Raw genomic sequence first — 24,684 nt, 5'->3', positions numbered from 1 at the left:
AGGCCTTTGCCCTTACTTGGCGACGGCTTCGTACGCCTTTGCGTACGTCGTGACGCAATCTTCCACCCGTTCCTCCCCGCCCCTTTTCTATTCTCCCTCCTGGAGCGGGCGGCCTGCGGGGTTACCGGAAGTGATGATGCAGGAGGCGATGGAGGGGGCGGGGCTTGGGGGCGGCCGCCGCCGGTGGGCCGCAGATGAAGAGGAGGCGGCGGCAGTGGTGGAAGAAGAGGAGGCGGCGGCGCGGGTAGAGAGCCTGGAAACGCGAGCGGGGATGGTAGGTGGTTTGGACCTGCCGGGCCGCCGTCGTTTCCAGAAAGGGTTTGACTGGAGGAACCTCTGGAGCAGCTGTGAGTTTGGGGGGGTTTAAGGAGAAGCGGGGAACATTGAGAGATGAAGGGGCGGGGGTTGGGTACCTTCGAGAAAAGGGGGTGGAAGGGGAGGAGTGGAAATCAGCTCCTTGTCTGGACTGGTCCCTTTGGAAGAGGCTGTGAGGGGAGCCTGTGGCGTGTCAGCCGCAGGGCTCAAGAAAACTTAACCTACTGTCCCTGCCTCCCCACCGCCGGCACCCCTCAACCCAGGCCTGGGGATCTGGGGCTGGAGCTGCCCTGGAGAGGGTGCAGACTCTGGTCCTATGGCCCGGGTAAGCGCTGTGAGGTGGGAGTCCAAGTGGGAGGTGGTGGGTGAATCTCCAGCTCCCTCCGCCCTCATTTTCCTCCCCACCCCCATCCTTCTTTTTAATCATTAACAGCCGTGGAATTAAGGGGCTCAGACCTGAAGGCCTTTCTGTGCACCTTTGCTATAAACGATAACCATCTGTGCCTGAGGTAATGGGGCTGGAAGCTTTGCCTGTATCCTGTATAGGAAGTGGGACGGGGTGACAGATGTATTGTTTTTTTCCATTCCCCTTCACCCCTTACCTTACCCCATATACACCCCTCGTTTCCACCTCAGTTCTCTGTGGCTAGGTGGTAATCTTGGTGGGTTTTGGTGGTTTTTTTTTTTCCCTTTATGGCACTTGGTACCTTGGTTACCTCTTTTGAATTTGGTGTTCAGCCTCTATCCCAGATCTTAACTGCAAGCTTTGTAATACTTCAGTTACAGGCTGTGTCACATTGGGAGTACCTCTCAATGCCTGGTAGCTCCAAATTAAGATGAGCATTTTCTCCTATGAATACTGGAATTCCAAAGTCCTTGCAAGGATTCCTAAATGGCATCATAGCCCAGGAATCAAAGTCTCTTGTTCTAAATACTTTATGTGTGAGGAATTTACATGTTGTCAACTCTTTCCAAAATGATTTGATGTTAAGCTAATTCTGGATTTCTGTGTTTCTCTCCACCCACACTTCATGATGCACTTCAGAGAACAGAAAACCCCATATTACTTTTTTGTTTCTGCAATTGGACAATAGCTCTTTTATCTTTTTCTCCGTTTGTGTGTCGGGCACACAAGTCTTCAGTGACACATTTGGCTTGTGCTGATTTCCGTCTTATTTATTTAGCTGATTCTTTGTGTATAGATGGACTTAAATGAGAAAATGTGATCTGTTTTAAAAGAATACAAACCAATAATGGAAAAATTATTTGAAGAAAGCAGAGAATGATTAGAAGATCTCTTTATTGATGTTCTGTTTAAAAAAAATCACTAAGTAGTGCTCTTTTAGCTTGTCGTAGGAATTTCAGAATGAAATGTAATGATTCCTATTTTGGTGTTGATATTTTCTTGGAAGTCCTCTGTTGAATGTGGAACTGTGTTTTCTGAAGGACTTTAAGAGATAGTACCTAAATTTTAGGGATCCTTTGATTAGAGTGCATCCGTAAATCCTGGCCCTCTATAACTGAATTTATATGCGTATTGCTAGAAGAATTGTAATGGATCCCATCCTACTCATCAGGGCTTTCAGGCCTGATAAAATAATATTTAATGCTTTGTACAAGTAACAGCATGTTTAGATGTTTCACAGAACTATAACAAAAGAAAAGAATGACCACTGTTCTCACCTTAATTGATTTGGAACCAAAGAATTAAAAGTCCAAAATTCATTCATTCAACAAGCAGTATTGACCAGCTAGTAAATCCTAGCTGTTATTTTGGGCTCTGAGTGGACAAAGGTGAATGCAAGCATAAGGTCTGAGCTCTCATGGAGCTCACACTGGAGTGTGTGGGGACAGAAGAAATAAGCATAGAAATCAGATTTTGATAAGTGCTGAAGAAAGAGTGATGTGACAGAAAGTGTCTCATTGGGATGCAGTCAAGGAAGACCTTTCTGAGGAGGTGACACTTAAGTTGAGCTTTAAATAAAAAGAAGCCAGCCATGCAGATATAGGGGAGGAGCCGTCCAGGTTCAGGGACTGGCTAGTGCAGAAACTGGCAAGAGTGACTGGCTAGTTCTAGGGCCTAGGAAGAAAGGGATGGGGTGGAGAGGGTGTAGGGAGGTGAGGGAGAAGGGAAAAGGGGGGGCAGTAACAGCCAGAGCCTAGTGAGCAAAGAGGAAATGAAAAAGTCTAAGTCAAGATTGGTGGAGGCTGGGCTCAGAATAGGTAGGCAAAATAAGAGTAAGAAGAAGGAAATAGAAAGCGATGCTCCTTTTTGATCAATTCTGTTTCTTTTCCTAGAGTATTATCACTTACTATTTTGCAGGTACTATTGGACTATTGCAATAAAAGAAAAAGTCACCCCGCTGAGTGGGGAGAGGAGGCAAGGTGGCTGTGGTCACCTGGGTCTTTTCTGGCAGATAAATGTCAAACTGTGTTCAGAATTCAATGGAATGTTCAACTGAGAACACACTTTTTTTTTTCCTTACAGTATCGTGTCATATGCTGCTATTTAAAATTGCATAACAAGTACTCTGCATATGTTCTAATATATGAATCCTCCTTTGCTTCCAGCCATGTATGAATTTAGGGCTGAAGACTGGGCAAATGATAATAACATACCCCTGTTGGTCTACAAAGACGTCCATCAGGATCTAAGTTTGAAGTTGTTTTTTGTAGGGAGGCAGGTTTTATGTTGCAATATTTCCACTCTTGTCTGGTCTGCCTGGTGACTAATAACACTCAGCTGAGGTGTAGGTTGGTGCTAAAAGTTCACTCCGTGGATTACATTAGATAAATGACCATTGTGGGCTCAATCCCACTATGTCGGCATCTTTGGGCTGGCATGTAACCAGGGGATGTAACCTACTTTTGCCTTCTGTTGGGGCCATTCATCTCCAATAGTCAGCTGCTTTTCAGCCTCACCTTGACCAGATTGTCCACTTGAGAAGCCCAATCAGGACTCCTCCTTGATTTGGCCCTCTTCTGCCATGTCACAGTGCACCGAAACAGAAAGAATACACTGTTTTCTTCTTTTGAACCCCACAACAGTGACTAGTGTGTTCTTTGAGTGAATTGGCCCTTTGAGCCATGCGGTTGAGAGACTTAAATATTGCTTGGGCTATTTGTAGTAAAGTTGGTATTAGAAATGCTAAATAAAACCTTTTAGTGTTTGGGGAAAAATAAATCAGAAATTGAGGACCCGTCACCTGTTTTAAGTTCTGGTATTTTAGTAGCATCGGTAGATGGATTGTGAGAACTAACTTGAATAGAGCCAGTTGGGCAGTCCTGAGGGTAATGAAGGGAGTGGAATAGAGCCTGGTACTGAATTACTGATACTGAATTCCGACTTGAATACAAATGGAAAGTCTTAGTTAGCAAGCTAGTGACTAAAGTGAACAGCTAGGACCTTGCAAACAATAGACTCCACTCTCCATGCTGCAGAGTAACACAAGGGACTGGAGAGCTGATAATGAAATACATATATACTGGGCTTTGATCTAGATTAAAGAATTTTGGACTTTGTACGCTAACGCGGGACTTCAAATGCTCTAGCCAATGGGTTATTAAGGTGTCCACTACTCAGCGGTTTATTATAACGCAAGTATGAAAATATCCTGTAGGCTGAAATTTCATCAGCCAGTTTGGAGACTGGTGGCGTTTTTCTAATTTCTGAAAGGGGGTGGATGGGTGGGAGGGGACTTGAACACAGGGAGAAGCCATTGACTCCTACGTTGGTCGCTGATTGTGTTTGGGGAAAGACTCCACAAATCTAAGTGAAGTTGAGTCTTGGAGCTGAGCTGGCCTTTTAATATAGGGTACCAGTTGATTTCTTTCTTAAACTTTGGGAGCTTTTGGACACACTCTGAAAGGTGGGCAACCTAGGAGGCCAGTCGATGCCACTTATTCTTGGAGTTGTGTTCTGTATTGCATTAGGTGACTTAACATGAACCTGATACGGCTACTGTTTTGATGTCTGTACTGCAGCAAGGAGAGTTAATTGTACACTGGCTGCCAGTTGTTTTGAGGTGAAGATGTGGTAACTCAGATTGAAACAATGGTAATTATTTGGTAACTCCTATTTCCCCAGCCCTTGGTAATTTACAGTTACCTCTTGGTGTCTGTTTACAGATGTAGATACCAGTGAACCAGGACCAACTCTCCCTAAATGTTGCGCGGTGTGCTGAAGCTGTTTGCACAGCGGACCAGGGTGTTTGAGTTAGTGTCTTTCAAGTCTAGTTTCACTGGTTCTTGTGTCTTTTTCTAGGTGATGGAGGGTCCTGTTTCTTTTGGGGACATAAGGAGATTACCATAGCACCTGGCCATTTAATTAATGAGTGATTACAAACTAGAACTAGACATATTAATTTAGCAAAATGATGAGAGAGGTTGGAAATGGCTCAAAGTCTAATTCTTTGAAGTGATATTCCAGAAGGAAGAAAATGGGAGGGGGAGAGTCCCAAAGAATCTTCTTTTAGATGTGTGTGAATGAAACTTTATTTAAATACCATCCATCAGAATAGGGAAACTCAGTAAGTCACTTCTTGAGGTGGTGATTAGCCCTTGTTGTGGTAAAATAAGCTGCCTGTGGCCAGTGCCCTGATACCAACCTGAGTGCTGGAAAGGTAGGCATCATGTTAATGGTGAGGGTGTGGCTTTGCTTGGGACTGTCCTGTGAGCTGTGCTGTGTTGTTGGGTTTGGGGCTGAATTGCAGCATGGAAGCTTAGATTACGGAGCTTTAGGAAACATCATCTATGTTCCTGTTCTGCCCTGCTGGAGGGCTCAGCCTGAGGATCTAGGGACTGGAAATAATTCTGTCATTGAGGCCTATAAATCCAGACCAGATATGACTGACAGAGGATCTTGGATAGCAACCCTTCAGGACTTCTCATCTTTTTTTGGAGAGTGTTTAGCATCTTTTGTAGCCACTGCCCCAGTCTCTGCCTGTCATTCCAGGAGACAGTGTGCAGGAAAGACTTGCCACCTTATTTTATTAATAGATTGCTTCCATCCTATCAGGACTACAGAGTTTGGTTATAGCTTTTAGCTCCTGTTGGTTGATGAAGGGTTTGGACTCTGCAGTGTCTGCTTAAGGTGCGTTGTTATATGATCTGTAATTCTGATTCTGAACAAGACTCAAGTCCTAGCATTTACTGTATTGGATGCATTCCTCTTCCTCCAGTTTAGGAAGAAGCAGGAAAAAGACCCTCAGAAAACCTTAGAATGTCTGGTGTGGAGTTTTTTCAAACTGGACTATATGGAACCCTCTTGCAGGTCATTGCTGGAGTACATTTTGGTGGAATGAGTGGGTTTTGCTGTCTTTCTCCCATTTCACCCCACGGTGCTTCACTCTGAAAGTTAACTTTACTATTCTGTTATATTGGGCTTCCTCAGAAGATCTCAATCAAACAAAATATTCTGAGGCAGAAAACAGGTTGAAAAGCAGTGATTTAGTAAGGAAATGGAAATCTAGAAAGGTTATGATAAAGTTGCTTAAAGTTACGGAGCAAAGTACTGACAACTACAGGACTAGAACCGGGTCTTCTCTGTATTAATTTTGTTTTCTCATTTACACTGCCTCATACGTGTCCTTGTAGGCACTTTGTTTGGGTTTAATTGGAATCCTTGTTGTTTGGTCTTTTGTATATCTTTGGTTCTTTTCTCAAACATTTTGTCACAAACAGCTGTTTTTTCAGAGAAGACTCCTTATAACCACTTTTGAAGCATATACGAAATGAGGTTATAAATGAGTAATGGCACTAGTAAGTAGCTGGCCTTATATCCTCAGAATGCTTCTGAAAGTGATGATAGTACTTTCAAATAGGAGTTGAGGCTTTATCACTCTAATTTTTTAAGATAACTTAGCAGGCATGCTGTAGAGAATACCTGTGCAAAATGCTGAACAGATTACTTTCTTTTCCCAATGACCTGCCCTGGAATCTGAACTGGAAAACCTGGGTATATCCATTGGCAGAACAGTTTTAGAATAGCTCTGGTGAAGCAAATTTGTTTTCATTTAAACTATTGCTTTATATCTGCATGATGATTACCTAGTGGCTGCTCTTTATTTTTTTTTAGAGAGGGAGGAGGAAGAGGGAGAGAGAACCTCTAGTGGACTCCCTGCTGAGTGCAGAGCCAGACATGGGGCTTGATCTCATGACCCTGAGATCATGACCTGAGCTGCAATAAAGAGTTGGATGCTTAACTGAGCCACACAGGTGACCGGGCTAGTGGCTGCTTTTTATTAAAAAAAAAAAAAACATTTTTTTTTAAGATTTATTTATTTACTTGAGAGAGAAAACACGTGCGTGTGTGTGTGTGTGCATGCGTGCACTCACGCGCACAAGTGGGGACAGGCAGAGGGAGAGAATCTTCAAGAAACTCCCCACTGAGCACACTTGGGCTCATTTTCAGGACCCATGAGATCATGACCTGAGCTGAAACCAAGAGTTGGATGCTTAACCAACTGAGCTGGTCTTTAAACAGAAGGAGAAGGTTAGCAATACCACTGCAGTGAGGGTGCTGGCGCTCTAGTAGGGTGGGTTCTAGGTGTTAAGATCACCTTCCACCTTCCTGCTGGAAGTCCCAGGTCCTCAGAGGAGACATTTTTCTCCATTTCAGTGACCTTTTTTTTCTTCTATGAGTGGAATTCAAGAGCAAGAAGTGATAGAATGAATGCTCTGTGTCCATTTTTTAAGAATGTTTCCATGGTTCTTTTACTCCTAGTAAATTAGTTTTTCTTTGAAATAACTAGTCACTGGTTCAGTCATTTACTCAAAACAGTTGGTTTACAGCTGATGCCTATCTGTGGTAAGGAGAAGTTTGCTTGGGGGTTTCCTAACATTTTATGTAAGAGAAAATTCTGAAGACTTCTAAAGGTATTTAGATAGGTAGGTTCAGTTCAGGGAGGAGGATGTGTGGGAGGGTGGGGTGGGGGTGGTGGGGGGTGGTATTATGGGCTGGGTGTATAAGGTGAAGACAAATGCCCATCAGTGGTCCAGCTGGGAAAGGGTAGAAAATGTTAACAATGGCACTCACTGGGGGAAGAGTGGGTAGGGAAGGAGCAGGCCCACAAGATTGCCCAACTTCAGGGAACACCGTTCACAAGGAGGGGGTTGGAGGCCTGTGGAGTTGGGTAATCCAGTGGCCATGACCAGGGCTCTGACCACAGGTGTTCTCTGCCATTACTGGAAAGTGTATTTCTGATGGGGAGGGGTGAATGCAGGGATGCAGTATCTGGTTTGACCAGATTGGTCTTAAAGATTGCTTGTGGAGTGCTGGCCTAAGTTTTGAGATCTCTTGTCTCTTTTGATTTTACATTTGACAAATCAGAAGTTGGTAAACAAGAGGGAATGTAATGTCCCTGGGCGCATTAGAGTTTGGGTAAAAGTACATAATGAAGCAAATACTAGGTAGTGGTGATTGTCATTTAACAATGTCTACTATCCAAAGGGAACAGTTACATGTAAACTATTGAAGTAATCCCTGATTCTCTCATGGAGACTATAATAAATGTGGAATAAATCACAACTAAAATTATTAAAGAGTAATCATTTTTGACTTCACATTTCTACAACATTCCATGTTTTCTTTAGCAGGTCAAATTAGTTCATCAGTCTTTTCTCTAAAAGAAATTTTATTCTACCAGGTACTCTGGATCTGTCCATAGAGCCAGATTTCCTACTCGCACTGAAAATGGCAAGCAGTGCTCTGATTTAGTGACAGCTGTAGATTTAATGATTAGATCAAGCAGGGAAGTGGCTTCTGAGCCACCAGTTTAATTGGTTTTAACGTGGACCTCTTTTTCTGAGTTTTTTTTTTTTTTTAAGATTTATTTATTTGACAGAGAGAGACACAGCGAGAGAGGGAACACAAGCAGGGGGAGTGGGAGAGGGAGAAGCAGGCTTCCCGCGGAGCAGGGAGCCCAATGCGGGACTCAATCCCAAGACCCTGGGATCATGACCTGAGCCGAAGGCAGACGCCCAACCGACTGAGCCACCCAGGCGCCCTTTCTGAGGTTATTAATTATGTTGTTCCAACAACAATTCTCTGACACCACCTGAGTGTCCAACAATTCCGTTGACACAAACTGTGTGGAGTTAGTGCATACCCCACAAGTTAATGACTCACTCTCATAGGATTGCCCATGCCCACTTTAGGTACCAGCCACAAATATCAGGTAGCCCCAAGGCACCTGCACGTCTGCCTGGCAGACTACAAATTCGGGGTTCCTCACAACCCCCCTCCCCCAAGTTCAGTAATTTCCAGAACACAGGACTCACAGAACTGGGGAAAGTGTATTTAGGATTATAGTTTCATTATAAAGGATACAACTCAGGAATAGCCAATTGGAAGAGATGCATGGGACAAGATATGAATTGGCACAGTTTCCATGTCCCCTCTGGGCATTCCAGGCTCCCAGCACATCATTTTGTTCACCAACCCTGGAGCTCCTCTAGCCTGGTTTTAGTTTCAGTTGAGGCTCCTTTATGTAGGCATAATTGATCCAATCATTGGCCTGGTGATTAAACTCCAGCCACCCTCCTCTCCCCTGTGGTCTGGAGATGGGGCTAAATGTTCCAACCTTCTATCAAGTGCCTGGTCTTACTGGTGTGGCCAGCCTCTGTCTTGAAGCTATCTAAGGGCCTCCACTGAGTCATCTCATTAGCATAAACTCCACTGTGGTCCAGCAGGGGATCCTTATGAATAACAAAGGACACTTCTGTCAGTAAGGGCATACCAGGAGTTTTAGGAGCTGGCACAAACTGGGGACAAAGACCAAATATATATATATTTTTTTCAAATGTATTTCTTAATTAATACATTAGTACTCCAGCTGTGCATCCCATAAGTAATGAAATAAGGCCACCTAAAGTTGATTTAGGTGATAAGTAACAATATGCATTTACTGTTGATTTGATGGAGTTTTTTGTTAAAGTGCAAATTGAGTAGCTTCAGGTTACAAGAGAACAAATTCGTCCCTTAGTCAGTATGAAATGGCATTCCCAGAATGTGTTATAGTTTCTTGAACTTCACAGGTGCTCTAGCTCTAGACTTCCCTAGTGTAAGAAATGAGCACACTTAATAAGATACCAAATATACGGAATTCATGTTTCCTTTCAGTGTGACTTTAAAAAGATAGTGCATTAAAGAGCATCAGCCCAGTCAGTCTAGGTTTGAGTCTGAACTTTACCACCTACTTACAATTTGATCTGGGATTGAACTGCTTAACATCTCTAAGTCTCTTTTTTATCTTCTTCATGTATAAAGGGAGGACAATCACAGTAAGTAGTTGTGAAGATTCAATAAGACAGTCCATTTGAAGGATATGGCTCAGTGCCTGGCACATATATAAACGTCTAAGACCATCAGCTATTATTATCTACATGCATACGTAGATAGCTAAGCTCACCTGGGTTGGCAACTCCCAAGGAGCCAGGAACTCTATCATTTTACTTTTATAGGGGGATGTATGAGACAGTGTATAAAACATTGCTGGGCACACAGTAGGCACAGGTTATCTGTCACTTAAAAATAAAACCTGCTCTGGGTATCTGGGAATTATAGGAGTGACTCTGTGATGGAAACTTCCAGCCTGTTTCCAGAGCTGGCCTAAAATCGAGAGATGGAAAATCTTCCTGAAACTCTATAGAGCATGCACGAGCGATGGGGACCAGGGCCCCATAGCAAAGGTACTGCTTAACCCAAAAATGGGAAACTGATCCAGGAGACTTTCTATCTTTCGCAGTATACCTTGAGGTTTGTTGAGTTGGGCAAAACTACACGGGACTTTGGGAAGGAAACTGCAAATTTGTTTAAGCCAGTCCAGAAAACCTTTGGGAGTCAGTCGGCAAGTACCATGTTGTGTGTGTGCTTCGCAGAGACAGTGAAAAGCCCAGGTATACAGGTAAAGGGCTTACCAGCTGCTTAAGGTTCACTGGTTGGTGAACTCCCCCGAGGCCAGTCTCTGTTTCTTCCTGTCACTCACCCATCTGGAGATTCTACTCTGGTGGGACCACCACTGGACTAATAAGTCTAGATCCTAGTCTGGCCTCTGCCACCAGTTACTGTGTGTCTTTGGGCAAATTACAGCCCCTCTTTGAGTCTGTTTCCTTAACTGTGATATACGATTTGAGACCAAATCACTATTTCTCAAAGTGTGGCGTTGGTTACATTTTTAGTGTATCTGCTGCTGAAATGAGTATTTGAGAGTGTTTTTTGTACTATTGATGGTACATATGATTTTCAGTGGTACATGGATGAGTCCCTTTTGTTTACTAGTTCTGTATTTTAATGTGTATTAATGAAAACATAGCTAGCATGTCAGACCTTTGTCTTTATGGATAGTGTTGCTTAGGATGACATTAAAGTGGATATGATTTTTTTGAAGCTTTTAAGAAAAATATTGGAACAATAGTTGGAATGGCAAATGGATATGGAAGATCATAAAGATTGTCTAGAAAAGGCTGAAATTTGTAATTTCTAAGGTTCAGTAATTCTGCAGTGCCACACTTGCATGAGGTCCTGTGGTGATGGACACGGTAGAGCAGGTCCAAATTTGGGTGGATTTAAAGACTTGCCTCATTCAAGCAAATTGACAACTTTCTATTTCTGCATTCATGGTGAAAATACCCATAAGTTGTGTAGAATTTAAAATACTGTAGATGTTAGTGGTGATGGCTTTTTTTAAAGAGTAAAAACTGAGTAGTATTGCTTCCTCTTTCACCCTTAGCAGTTTTCCTGCAACCTGGATTGATCTTTTGTCCCTTTCATTCTTTGGGGTTGGGACTCCCCATGGAAGCAGCGACCTGTTCTGCTGGGGAGAGAGAAAATGCCAATCCATTCTCTCTCTCTCTCTTTTTTGGCCAACCATCTCTCTTGAATGCACACCAGTGCAGGTATTCTAGGTTCTGGAAGGCTGGGGCTCTGCCCTATCTTAATGTCTGGTATGTTACTTTTTGCTGGTAACTCTTTAAACATACAGTGTGGCACGTGCCCTAAAATGAAGTTAAACACTGAGGCAAACTATTTAAAAATTTCATTTCATAGGACGCCTGGATGGCCCAGTTGGTTAAGTGTCTGCCTTAAGCTCAGGTCATGATCCCAGGGTCCTGGGATCCATCAAGTCCCTCATTGGGCTCCTTGCTCAGTGGGGAGCCTGCTTCTCCTTCAGCCTGCAGCTCCCCCTGCTTGTGCGCATGCTCTCTCTCTCTGACAAATAAAATCTTTAAAAAGATAATAAAATAAAATTTTCATTTCACTTTCTGTCATATTGCTCATAACTCAATATAGTGGGGGTCTGGAGAAGTTAAATGAGCAGTGGTAGAAATGAAACAAAACTATTGTAGGAGGTGCTTTCTTTTTAAGTAAAGCCCCAGAATAAAACTGAAATCTCGATTGCTTAAGAGGAGCCAAGAAAGTTCCTTTCAGATGTAGTCTATGGTTACTTGAGTTTTTTGTTGTTTTTTTTTTTTTTAACCTTAATTACCTGTGTTCCCTTGACATTTTCTGTGTATCTTCACACTGTCATCTTTCATTATCTACTTTGGTTGTTGGCCTGTATTCTGCAAATGATTTTGTTCTATAATTACTTCAGCATAAAGGCCCATGCATCTGGTATAGCTCCGTATAATAAATTGTTTAACGTTTCAAATTATAATTTTTAAAAATTGTTATAAATATGGTTCCACGTCTGTTATCTTTCTGTGCCGTTTATCTAGTCAAGATGAGGTCAAAATCGAGCAAAATGGTGACAGTGATATAGCCCAAGATTATTTTTCTCCTTCATTTGTTTAATACAGAGTTTCTACTTGATTTCATAATGAGAAACTCTCAGATGTTTCCCAACTGAGGTGAAATCTAATGTTCCAAGCCACAAGCCCTCATACTTTGTAAATTTTGGTTTTGTCATTCATACTGTCTTGTCTCCTGAGAGAAGTGGTGACTTGTGGTATTTGCCACGTTGGGAAAGGGCAAAAGCCTTTACTCAGGCCTGTATTTTGCAGTATTAAAAAATCTCTTTTTCCCACTAAAATCTGTTTCATGACATGTATGACATTCATCCTTTGTGCAGATTCACAACACCGCCTTCCTCAGAGTAAATATCTTCCAGAGTCCATTTCCCTTGGTGCAGAGTTTAATCATTATTTATAGATAACTGCTGATGAGTCTGGGGCAATTCTGAAAGGGGCTGGAGGAGGCTTGTGGCATTTGCCCTTGGTCTCTAGACTAGGGTTTACAAAGCTAGAGTGGGGTTGTTTATTTCCTTCTCTTCTTGGAAAATTGCCATTGGATCAATGAGTCTTGGTTAAGATTTCTTGCAGGCAGCTGAGTTGCTGGGCCTTTAAAGTTGAGAGCCACATGAAAGATTATTCTTTCCCAGTCATACAATAATTATCTCCATAGAAGGATAATCTCCACAGAAGTGTAAGCATTCAAGACCACACATTTAAAAAGATAAAATGTAATTTAGAGTCAGAATGGAAGATGTACAAACATAGTGGTAGAGTTCAAAACCTTTTCAAGCCATTCTTCCATGTTTCCAGCACTTACTGGAGTAAGACCACTTTGGTCTTCTCATGGTAGACTAACATTTTAATTCTTGTAGGAAACTTGAACTTTCATGGTAACTGCAAGTAAAAAAATAAAAATGTGTAATCAAAGACTTTAACTCTTAACTTTAAACCTCCCTAGTCAAAGAACCAGAATTGCTTAGTTTGTCAGGGCATTTTCTTTTCTAAGTTTCCAGCGCAAAACCATTGCCTGGCTTAGCAGAAAGAGATAATAAAATGTTATGCAACAGGTAAAAAATCTTTCCAGTTGCCTTTTCCCCATTTGGAAGGATACAGTTTTTCCTTCCCTCTGAGTAGTTTGGCCTACGTTCCTCCTCTTTCTGATTTGTAGCTTTACTATTTGCATACAATGCTTAAGTTGACTCACTCAACACCAAGTTCTGCAGGTCTCTAGCATTTCTTGCTTGTGACTCAGCCTGCTTAAGCAAAAGAGCTTTTGATTACAATAGCAGCTTAACAGAACAAAACTTTTAAAAAACACGCTTTTAATAGCACTCTCAATTTCCAAACATATACAAGATATTTTCTAAGAAAAACCAGCCTGTGTAGTTTTCAAATTAGACGTATTTGAGCTGGGGACCAGCTTTCCTAGACGGAATGTGGATCATTCATAGGGAACTTCTGAAACTCAAAACTAATCTTGTAACCTAGGAAAATTTGGCCTCCAGATTTGATGCTTTCACCATTGTATTCAAAGTGAAGTGTGTGTAGTCTGAATTTTTCTTAAGGACTGCCCCTAGGATTGGATACACAGTGTTTTCAGGAAAAATGTGTTTGTTTTTTTTTAAGATTTTATTTATTTATTTGAGAGAGAATGAGAGATAGAGAGCATGAGAGGAAAGAGGGTCAGAGGGAGAAGCAGACTCCCTGCTGAGCAGGGAGCCCGATGCGGGACTCGATCCCGGGACTCCAGGATCATGACCTGAGCCGAAGGCAGTCGCTCAACCAACTGAGCCACCCAGGCACCCAGGAAAAATGTGTTTATGGGTTGCCAGCTATTCATGCCAATACGTTTGAGTGCCTTTTGTGGAGCTTGTTCTTAAGGAGCTTATGATGTGGTAGGAAAACAGACATCAGAATGATTAGAAACTATGGTAAAATCAGCGCCGAACAATACCAATGCTATAAATGGAGATGTAGGGGGTGGGGCAGAGAGGCTTTAGGTCAGCTGGAAGGAGTCAGGAGTCCTGTGGGAGGTAAAATCTCAGCTGGGCTTGAAAGACAGACTAGAGAGTGAGGTGGCATTCCAAGTAGAGGTAACAGTATGTGTAGAACTACAGAAGCATGAGAAGCCATGGCGTTTGGGGGGAATGGCAGGTGTTTCAATATGCCTGAGGGATGTGGAATGAAGGGGATGGGGAGAATGACAGTGGTTGAGACCGAACTCCGAACTTTCTTTGTATGCCTTGCTGAGTTTGGATTATCTTTTGTAGGTGAAGGGGAACTATTAAATAATTTTGAGTAGGGACGTGGCATTTCACATGGTGTGTGTGTGAGAGAGAGAGAGAAAGATCTTGCCAGCGATAGCGTGAAAGTGGTTGGAGGGAGCAATCCCAGTAGTAGGAAATCTATTTGTGAGCATGCTGCAGTAAAGATGTCAGGGGCTTGAACTGTGGAATTACTGAGGATGGGTAGATACTTAGGAGTAAGAATTTACAAAGTCTGGCTTAATGTGATAAAACTTGATTGCTTGTATGTCCCGCATGGGTCAGTAGCCTGAAGGGTGCCCTGTTCCATACAGTCACTCAGAGACCCACGCCGATGAAGATCCCACTATTGTATGTCTTGGTCACTGTGGCAGGGGGAAAGATGGCTCGGATGTCATGTGCCAGCTCTGCTTAGGCTTAGAAATGATAAGAATCACAGCTCATTGGCCAGAAATAGACACATTTCCCCCACCTCACTGAAAAGAGGCTGGGAAATTGGGGGAGCAGATGGACTGTTGGGTGAGCTGCTCTGTGCCACAGTGTAGGGATTTGAGTGAGGTGGTTTTTTTCTGAGATTATTTCTTCATCAGTATAACAGTAGTACCAACCTCATAGGGTAGATGTGGGGACTAACTGCCATGATGACTCTACAATACCTGGTGTTGTGTCTGGCACAATAAGGCTGTTGGAGGGAACCTTTAAGTTTGATCTTGAGATTGAGATTTTCTCACTATGGGTCATATCTAATTAGTGGGTTATAACCAACGATTAAAAACCAAACTAAAGAAAAGAAATAGCATAAATTAGAGTGAATCCTAGAAATGAGAGTAAATACTGCTTCATGAAACTTTTGAGTTATACATACATTTACATGTGTGTATTTGGTCCGGAAGTGAAGTATTACTTCTCACTGAAGGCTGCTGCGCTTAAAGCTTGGAAGACACTGGACTAGGTAAAGCCTTATGCATACCAAACAAAAATCTACTCTTATTTAAAAAAAATGGGGGGGGGCACCTGGGTGGCTCAGATGGTTAGGTATCTGCCTTCCGTTCAGGTCATGGTCTCAGGGTCCTGGGATCGAGCACGCCTTACTCCCTGCTCAGTGGGGAGTCGGCTTCTCCCTCTCCCCCTGCCCCGCCACACTACCCCCCCACCCTACTTGTGCTTGCTTGCTTGCTCTCTGTCTCAAATAAATAAATAAAATCTTTAAAAATTTTCCGAAATTGATGGATAGTACATTGTAAAACTTACGTAAGCATTTGTGGACATTATTGTGTAAAAGTGGCTCATACCATGCATGTAGGTAGATTTGTGCAGTGCACTTGGTACATAGTAGGTGCTTATTTTACATTAGATTCTTTTTTAAAATGATTTATTTGTTTGATAGAGCTAGAGAGCGCATGCAGGGGGAGGGGCAGAGGGAGAGGGAGAGAATCTCCAGCAGACTCCCTGCTGAGCACGAGCCCAACATGGGACAATCTCAGGACCCTGAGATCTGACCTGAGCTGAAATCAAGAGTTGGACACTTAACCAACTGAGCTTGGTTAGGCACTCCTACATTTGCTTCTATAGAAAATGTTTGTCAGGTGCCAGTTAGCCCTTTTCACGTTACCATATGCATTCCCTGCCTTCTTGGAACTCATAACATAAGATGAAGTCAGTGAAATACTAGCATCCTTTCTCTTCTGTGGACTTGTTATTTATTTATTTTTAAAGATTTTTATTTATTTTTTTGACAGAAAGAGACATAGCGAGAGAGGGAACACAAGCAGGGAGAGTGGGAGAGGGAGAAACAGGCTTCCCACTGAGCAGGGAGCCCGATGCAGGGCTTGGTCCCAGGACGCTGGGATCATGACCTGAACCGAAGGCAGACGCTTATTGACTGAGCCACCCAGGCGCCCCTGGACTTGTTATTTTTGACCACCTGTTTGGAAGCCATGAATATTTATATTCTAGAGGAGGAAAGGATATATAATGCCTTCAAGCCTTGAATGCATATTAGAAGTAACAAATTGTTTATTATAATAAGGTGTCATAATAGACAATTCTTAAAAAAATTCAGTCAGAAGAACTTGCCAGGGGAGAAACCAATGAAATACTTTCTGGTTTTTATTTTTACTTATTTATTTCTTTTTAAGATTTTTTTTTTTTAAATTTATTTGAGAGAGAGAGAGCATGAGCCGTGGTGGGAGGGGGCAGAAAGAGAAGGAGAAGTAGACTCCCCACTGAGCGGGGAGCCCAACGCAGGGCTCGATCCCAGTACCCTGGGATCACGACCTGAGCTGAAGGCAGACGCTTAACCAATTGAGCCACCCAGGCACCCCAACTTTCTGGTTTTTAAAAAATGTTTGGCCTGGAAAAAACAAGTATCAAAGATGTCCTTAAGATTGTTAGGTTGACTTCTTGTGCAATGAGCAGCTGGTGTCAGCCGACTGATGAGCACTGAGAGATGTGCTGTGCCTTTCGAAGGGCAGTGATGGATAATGACTGTTTCATTTGGATAAGCCAGTTGGTGATACTGAGTAAGTAGTGCCCCGGGTGAATAGGAGTTAATCCTGGCTGCCTGGCAGAAGTGGATTTGTTATATAATTTATGGCACCCAGAAGCCCTTTGGGGAGATCTTTATTGTCTTATTATCAAGACAGTATCCATCTAGGCCTGAAGATGAATTCTCGTTGCTCTCATCTAGTTCCACCAGAGTGGTTCTCATAACTGAAAGGGTAGCAACTTGCTGTTAAATGCCTGCACTTGGTTTTTGCTTTGACACAAAGGTACGTTAATCAACAATGGGTATTAGAAATCAAGAAATGTGTAGTTCATGATTTATTAATAGTTTGGAGGGCTTTTTCTTTTCTTGTTAAACTGATTTAACTTTTGAAAAATGACTCATGTTCAGGGTTTCAAACATTTCCTCTTTGAATAGCCTCAAAAAGCGTTTATTAACGTTTCTGTCTTGTAAATTGCTGCTGCAGTTCATTTGTGTCAGTCCTGCCACAGCTGAAACTAACACGGGAGTATCAGATTGGCTTTCCGACATCTGACACAAGTGGGCTCCTTAACTCTTAGTGCTGGTGGATGTCCACTGTTAAACAAGCCTGTACCATTTTTTATGACTCACTGAGAAGTCATGTGGTGGTGTGATCCCCCTCTTCAGCGACCAGCACTTAAACTTGTAATTTTCAACGTATTGTGTTAAAACAAATTTCTAATTCTGGCTGTTTTTCTTTTCAGTTCTAGACCTAAAATTGGAAGCTCTATTTTTATAAAACACTCTCCTAGAAAAGTCGCCGGTGTTGCTACCCAAATATCATAACTGGGCCCGGGGGCGGGGAGAGCAAAAGCTAGCTGTTTCAAATGGTTAAGCAGAATGTGTGTGTGGGTCTGCCTGCCAGCCGGCGGAGGTGCAATCTGCCCTTTGCTTTCTTGGCAAGTGCATCTGGCTTTGAAGGCCCTGATTAGGACTTTAGTTCTTGGCCTTTTCTTGCTGTCCTATAAAACATAGTCCATTGTCCCCTGTGGTTCCAAAGAGATGGAGGGCCTTGATGGTCCACGTCTCTTGTCTTTGATGAGGTCCATGCTTCAGCCCTCACTTAAAAGCCACTCCGTCATCGACCAAATTTTAGAAAATGTAACAGTGGAATAGAAATATAAAACTGGCCATGAGTCCTTTGTGTTCAATATGCAGTATTCAGAGAAAACTGCTGGGTTATGCCCCTGCATCTCCAAACACCTTAAATGTGTGATGCCTTAGTTGACTGAGGTAAAGAAGAGGCAGTTCAGCTCAGCACCAGAAGGCTTTTCATTGGCGTTCACGTGATTGGCAAGCCCTCAGAGCTTCGCAGAGTGCTGCTTGAATGAACCCTCTGGACTTGGTCCCTTGCTCCGAGGAGAGGCTGGAGTGCTATCCATCATTACTGTGAATTTTTTCCAAGGGACTGGGGTGCATGTCAAAAAGAGGCATGACAGGATGAACATGTTCCCATTTCAGCTTTCACTTTGGCTCTTGCCAGGTTTGAGGTGAAAGTTAGCTTGTGGCATGCGGAGAGATGGGGTGGTATATGCTGGCCGAGAAGCTGTGTTTGTGTCACATTAGTTGAGAACTGATGAGGTGGAGAGTAAGTGGAACAAGGAGACAGTTCCTACTTTATCTTCCCTCTGAAGGTAGAGGAGTGCTGGGAGGAGAGGAGTCCTGGAGAAGTTGGACCTTAGGGAGCAGCTCTGGAGAGGTGAAGTTCTGCATTCTTAGGGCTCGACTGCCTTTACTGTTGAGTATTTGGTAACGTCATCATATAATTAGAATTGGTATAAATGGCTACCAGTTACTGAGTACTAACTTGTGCTAGGGACAGCACTAAGTAGGTTGGACTTATCATTTATTCAATCATGAGTCAATACATTTCAGGTACACAGACTAGTGCCTTGTACAGAAATGGTCAATAAATAACAGTGATTATTATTCACTCAACAGATATTTATCCAGCACTTGCTTATGTGACATAGCTTAGGTACACAGGACAAAGGGGTGAATAAGATAAAATCCCAGCTCCTGTGGCACTTTGCTTCTAGTAGTAGGAGCAGACAATAAGAAGTTAACAGGAATTTCAGAGAGTGAAATGTGCTGGGAAGAAATGAAATAGTGTGCTGGGCCCGAGTGAGATGGTACTTTAGGTCGGTCGGCCAGGGAGCACCTCTCTGCATTCTAACAGAGACCCATCTGATGTGAAGGGGCCATTTATTCTTCACTATGACACTTTGATTTTCCCAGTTCTCAGGTGAGAAAACTGAGGCACAGGTGATTAAGTATACGCTGGGGAGCAGATAGAGCCGAGCTGTACACACACAGTCATCTGCATTCAGAGCACGTCCTGCCCTTCTCCGAAGGGGTGAGACTGTACTGGGGCAGCTGCAGGGGCTGCAGTGTCTGCAGCTGGGTTATGAGTGAGGGGAATGGACGTGGTGCAGTGTAGGTAAAACCCTGATGCATGTCAGAAGCGTTAACATGTAATTTCACAGACCCCAATCATTGGATGTAGAATTTGAGTGTATGAGTGTATGCACGTATGCACAGTTGAGTCTGGGTCCAGAGCTATCCTTAGATTTTCAAAGATATTGATGCCCAAAAGCGCTTATGGTGCTGCTGCTTAATTTTAGGATTTTCTCATAATCTTGTTTCATGAAATTAGGGCCTAGCTGTGAGGGCAGAGTTTTGATAGCATTGCAGTGCCATTTGGTGGCAGCAGTTTTGGCAGGTCAGTATGGGCGGGAAGTGGGCAGGAACGGGGCTGGAATCATCAGATGTCTGTCCCTGCCAAGCCTCTAGGACTGGGTTGCCAGCCATTGGGTATAGAGCTCTATTTTGATTTAATTACCTGCTTATCTTTACACGTATTAATGAACCCTTTGGCCTCATGCCATATGAGTGCCCGTTTGTGAAATAAGTAACTGTTTGAAATAAAAAAATAAAGCCCAAAACTTGAGGCCTCAAGTTTCAACCTGCAGGGAATGTATTTCCAATAAAGGCACACAAACACAAGCATTTCCTGTTACAGTTTTTAAAACCTGAATACTTTCTAAATAGGCTCTTTGGTGCTTGAAACCAGAGAGAAATTGTTTCAGCAATAGTAATTGAAACCAAGAGGATAGCCAAATTCTGTCAGATCTGGCCTTTCAGTTTCATAGGATGTGGTTTAGATCAAATACCTGTTTCAGCTGGAAGACTGATCATGTTGTTACTGCACAGAGGAAGACTTCCAGGAGCTCTTGCTTTACAGCTATTCACGTGGTGTCTGAGTGCTGGGAGGAGGTTCCTCCTTGGGAACGTGAAGATGACAGAACATGCGTGCACAACGGAAGAAAGCAGCTGTAAGTGCTCTGTGGCCTATCTGCTTGAAGGAGGCCGAAGGTTGTAAAAATTGCAATTGGAAAGGTTCTTTTGCCCATTAGTCATATCAGCTTGTAAATGGCATCCTGGTGGTCCACCCAGTTGCAATAGAATGTTACAGTTTGCTTGAGTTTGGGATTATTGGTCCTGGTGTTCAGCTAAGGGGTGAAATTGTGGCCTAGTAACTTGGTCCTGGATGATGAATCAGAAGAACCTAGGCATCAGATCTTCTTTCTTCGCTCTGTGAGCAGAAGAGATCTGAGTGACATAGCAATGTATTTGTTAGTAGGGACTCTTTCTGTTGTGACTGAAAACTTGACATCCGGCATATGCAAAAGAGGAATTCATTGGCTCGCATAATTGTGGGGCTCAGGCTTTGATCTGACTTTAGGTAGTACAGTTGGATTCTGGGTGCAGATAATGCCTTCAGAATTCATTTTCTCTTTGTCTCTTGGCAGTGATTTCATTCGTGGGTCCTACATACATTTGAAGTGAGACCCATATGATAAGAAGGGGACCATTTAATCCTCACAGTGACTGTTTGGTAGGCATTACTATTTTCTCTGGTGGTTCTCTGTGGCAGGATGACTGCAGCAGCTCCAGCTTCCTTTACTTTCAGTGCTAAGATTTATTCTGTCTGCTGAGGTCACCTGTATATCCCTAACCCAGTCATTGAATCCAGGGGTATGTGAGGCCCAGGTGGGCCTGAGTCACATAGTCCCTTGTGAGCCCCACCCAACTATGTGGCCAAGAGTTCAGGAGAAGGATCTTCTCTAGTGAAAACTGGCTAGTCACCTGAGGAAGAACCTGGGTGCTGGGGATGCAGACGAGTCTCTGTTGCACGCAGTCATACCATTTGATACAGTCTGAAGCTAGAAAGCCCAAATAATAACTCTACAGGCTAAATCCAGCCTATTAACCATTTCCAGGGATCCCACAGTTCCGTTTTGAATGAGCCTCCCACACCCTGTAGGAATGTGATTCTTCAGGTTCTGCCTCTTCCATGGGCCAGATCCTTCTGCCCTGGTGCTGAATCTCTGGTTCCGGGACTGTCATTCGTGAGGCCTTAGTTGGTGGTGGCAGCGGCTGCTGCAACTTCTGCTGCTTTCTGATGGGAGTGGGCACAGGTCGAATTTCTTTTGAAAGAATAAGTGGGAAAAGTTAGATAAAATTAAAAGGTGCCCTGTGATTAATCTTTTTCTCCCCATTATGTAACAACACCATCTTGGAATCCTTGAAGCCAGACTCATTGGATCTGTCAGCCTTTTTGATGTGATTCACAGTGAAGCAAGTGATCCTTCTTAACCTGTTTCCATTCTCCTTTGGTGGTTGGATATTTTCTCTTAAACACAATGTCTTAATGTGCTTTTGGTAAGGATTTTTTGCAAGAAGTTGAATTAGTTGGCAAGTATCACAAGATAATGTTGGGAGAAATGCACACTCCCAGTACACTATACAAGTTGATGTTAGTTCTTTGGATTCAGACTGGATTATATAAATATATATAGATATATATACACACACACATATATATAATTTTTTTATACATCCTTTGATCTGTTGGTTCCACTTATAGGGTTTTATTCTCAGGAAAGAATTATAAGTATGCTGAGTTTTAAGTGCATGTTATTTGTTATCAGAGTAATGTTTATAATAGTGAGCTATTGGAAACAAGCTAAATGTCCAACAATGAAAGACTAAACTGACCTGATTTAGTATGGTACCTCCATTCAGTGGAAGACATATGAATATTAAATATGTTTCTTTTTTTTAAGATTTTATTTATTTATTTGAGAGAGAGCATGCACAAGCAGGGGGAGCGGTGGGAAGAGTGAGAGGGAGAAGCAGGCCCCCGCGGAGCAGGGAGCCTGATGCGGGCCTCTATCCCAGGACCCCGGGATCATGACCTGAGCTGAAGGTAGATGCTTAACCGACTGAGCCACCCAGGCGCCCCTAAATATTAAATATGTTTCAACAGAGAATCCCAGCCTTTTTTGCGCACCCTCTGTAGTACAGCACGAAATTTTTGACAGATTGAATAGTAGCAGGCTATAAATGGTGTATGGGTTACATGACATAACTAGTGTGTTTGTGGTTGTACCAGTACTACCACTGAATTGCTGCCTTTTTTTTTTTTTTATTGGAGAGAGAACAAGCAGGGGGGAGTGGCAGAGGCAGAGGGAGAGGCAGGCTCCCCGCTGAGCAGGGAGCCCAATATGGGACTCGATCCCAGGACCCTGATATCATGACCTGAGCTGAAGGCAGACGCTTAATGGACTGAGCCACCCAGGCGCCCCAGAATTGCTGCTCTATAAAAGCATTCTGTGAGAGGAGAAGATTTATATGAAAAAATGTTCAATGGAAAAGATTGTGAAATACAGCGTACAGTATTATCCCACTTTTGTTCGAAAGTTCTAAGCACATAATGTAGACATGCATGTGTTTTCCGTGTGCCGTCCTTATGTGCTCATATAAAAGACTAAGAGGATATAGTCAAATATTAATTGTAAGTGGTGGGATACTAGGGTTTTTTTAAGCTTCTTTGTATTTTCTAAACTCTACAGAGTAACTATGTAATACTTTTGAATTTGGCAGCAGGAGAGAAAGCCTTGGTGGCCTCACTTCTCTGACCAGTTTACTGATGTGGTTGAAAACATACTCTTTTATTATACAGCTCTTTCTTTTCTCCCTGTTCCTCTTCCCGTCTACTGTGCATTAGCAGTTAGCTTCCATCCTGGGCCTCTAGGAAAAACCTGATAAATGTGGCCTTAATGGATTTGGATTTTTTTTTTTAAAGAATTAGCAAACATTTAAGAGATTGATTAGTTACCACATGATGAACCTGAGGCCTTCTTAGAGGAAGTGTGGCTCTAGAAACCACATCTATACATTTGTGGTAATTCTGGTGCCCCTTTAAGGCATTTGGATGCAGTCATTTATCATCTTTATATTGGGTTCCTTCCTCATCTTTCAACTCATTGCAGTTTCCTTTCTTGCCTTTCTTTTACTTAGGGGCAAAAACCAAAGCTTATCTCCAGTTAACTCTTTTTCAGTCACTTTGTGACTACTGAATTGCTCAGAAGGAGATTGAAAAGTGAACAGTTGATGTGGTAATTGGGTGTTTGAGGACTAATCATCTGCAGTCAGGTAAGCCTCTAGGGGGGCTGGTACCCATATGCCAACTGGAAGCCAGCAATCAGTGCCTCATTCATGGTTTACCTTCAGCGGGGCCTAAGGAGGCTCTCTTAAGAAAGAAAACAAGCAGTAAGCATAAAAGCAGAGATGAAGAATGCAGCAGGCATGCCATTTTTATTCTGGTACCACGGAGCACAGGTCCAGGACAGCCCTCGGCTCTTAAACCAGGAAGGAAACTGAAAAAGCTGGAGCAGAAACAAAAAGAGTAGCCAACTTAAAAATCCGGTGCCCCTTAATGATGTCCAATTTGCACATAAGTGGGTAGCCTGACCTGTCCTGACCAGTAGTGACAGCAAAAAAAGATTCCACGTGTGGGTCAGTAAAATGATATGGCCCTTTTTTGGTTATTTTGAGGCATGTGGGATTAAACATGTAGCTCATTCCTGGAGCTCAGAGACCAAAAATGCTTCATTATTTGGTATCTGGAAACTTTATAGTACATGCGTGTGTTGGCTTGGTTGGATTTGGCAAGTAGTAGTGGTTCTAGCCAGCCCACACTTGGCCTCAGGCCTCCAACTGGATATATATTCTTGCTCTAGTATATTTGAGGTATGCCAGGTGAGGAAGAGTAAGAACACTTTAAACAGAAAATTACTCTGGAAAGCTGGCTGGTCTTAGTCATGTGACCTAAGATTATTTTACAGAAATAAAACTAATAAAAATAAAACTTTTTTTCTTAAAAAAAAAAAGTCCCCCCGTCCCAATCCCTCTTTTCTTTTCTTTTGCGCTTTGGAGATTTGTTGATATAGCAAGTCATGTGTTCCTACCCAACCCTAACTGCTGCCTTAGCTTGCTGCTATAGTACATTTTAGGACAAAAAGTCTTTTAAAAGCATGAAAATAGCAGCAGACGGGTCTCGTTTGCTTTGGCAGAGGGAATGGCTTTCCCTCCCAAGTAGCTCTGGGTAAGAGACCTAATCTCCAAAGGTGATCTTGTAAGTCCCAAGTTCCAAGTGACAGCAGGCGACTCTACATTTCAAGTACTCCCTCCGTCTTAGCTCCTTGTTATTTTTGTGAAGTTTACTTTCTAGGAAGTAGTTTACAAACAGCCACCACCCATTCCCTATCTTTTTCTCAGGTCATTCAGCATCTCTAGCTGCCAGGTGGGATCAAGGGGCTCTTGTGGTCTGGCTTTGAGACTCCCAAGGGGGATGGCTTCTGCCAGGACAGCGCATTAGCCCCTGGCGGCTGGAGAAGAGCCATCTGAGGAATTCATGTACTCATGTTCTCTGGCCTTTGGTTGTCTGGCATATATAGTAAGAAATAAAAACATGCACCCAGCTAGCTCTACAGACTG

At 42.9% G+C, this 24,684-nt stretch overlaps 1 protein-coding gene across 3 annotated transcripts in view; it reads left to right on the top strand.

Moving 5' to 3' along the window:
- DCUN1D3 (defective in cullin neddylation 1 domain containing 3) overlaps positions 1-24,684 on the top strand; it is a 35,264-nt gene that overhangs the window by 299 nt on the left and 10,281 nt on the right. Inside the window, exon 1 of one of the 3 annotated variants that reach the window (XM_027612166.1) lies at positions 170-274. The exons of 1 other annotated variant lie outside the window; for it this stretch is intronic. The gene's annotated coding sequence lies outside the window, so the exon portion shown is untranslated. Of the gene's footprint in view, positions 1-169; positions 348-24,684 lie in introns of those variants that run through there. One more of the 3 variants, XM_027612165.1, reaches the window with a different exon arrangement.

This window comes from Zalophus californianus, chromosome 10, assembly GCF_009762305.2.
Source record: "Zalophus californianus isolate mZalCal1 chromosome 10, mZalCal1.pri.v2, whole genome shotgun sequence".
NCBI classification, from domain to species: Eukaryota; Metazoa; Chordata; class Mammalia; order Carnivora; family Otariidae; genus Zalophus; species Zalophus californianus.
Note: the sequence above shows the minus strand (reverse complement) of the source record. Positions and strands in the feature narration are given on the sequence as shown.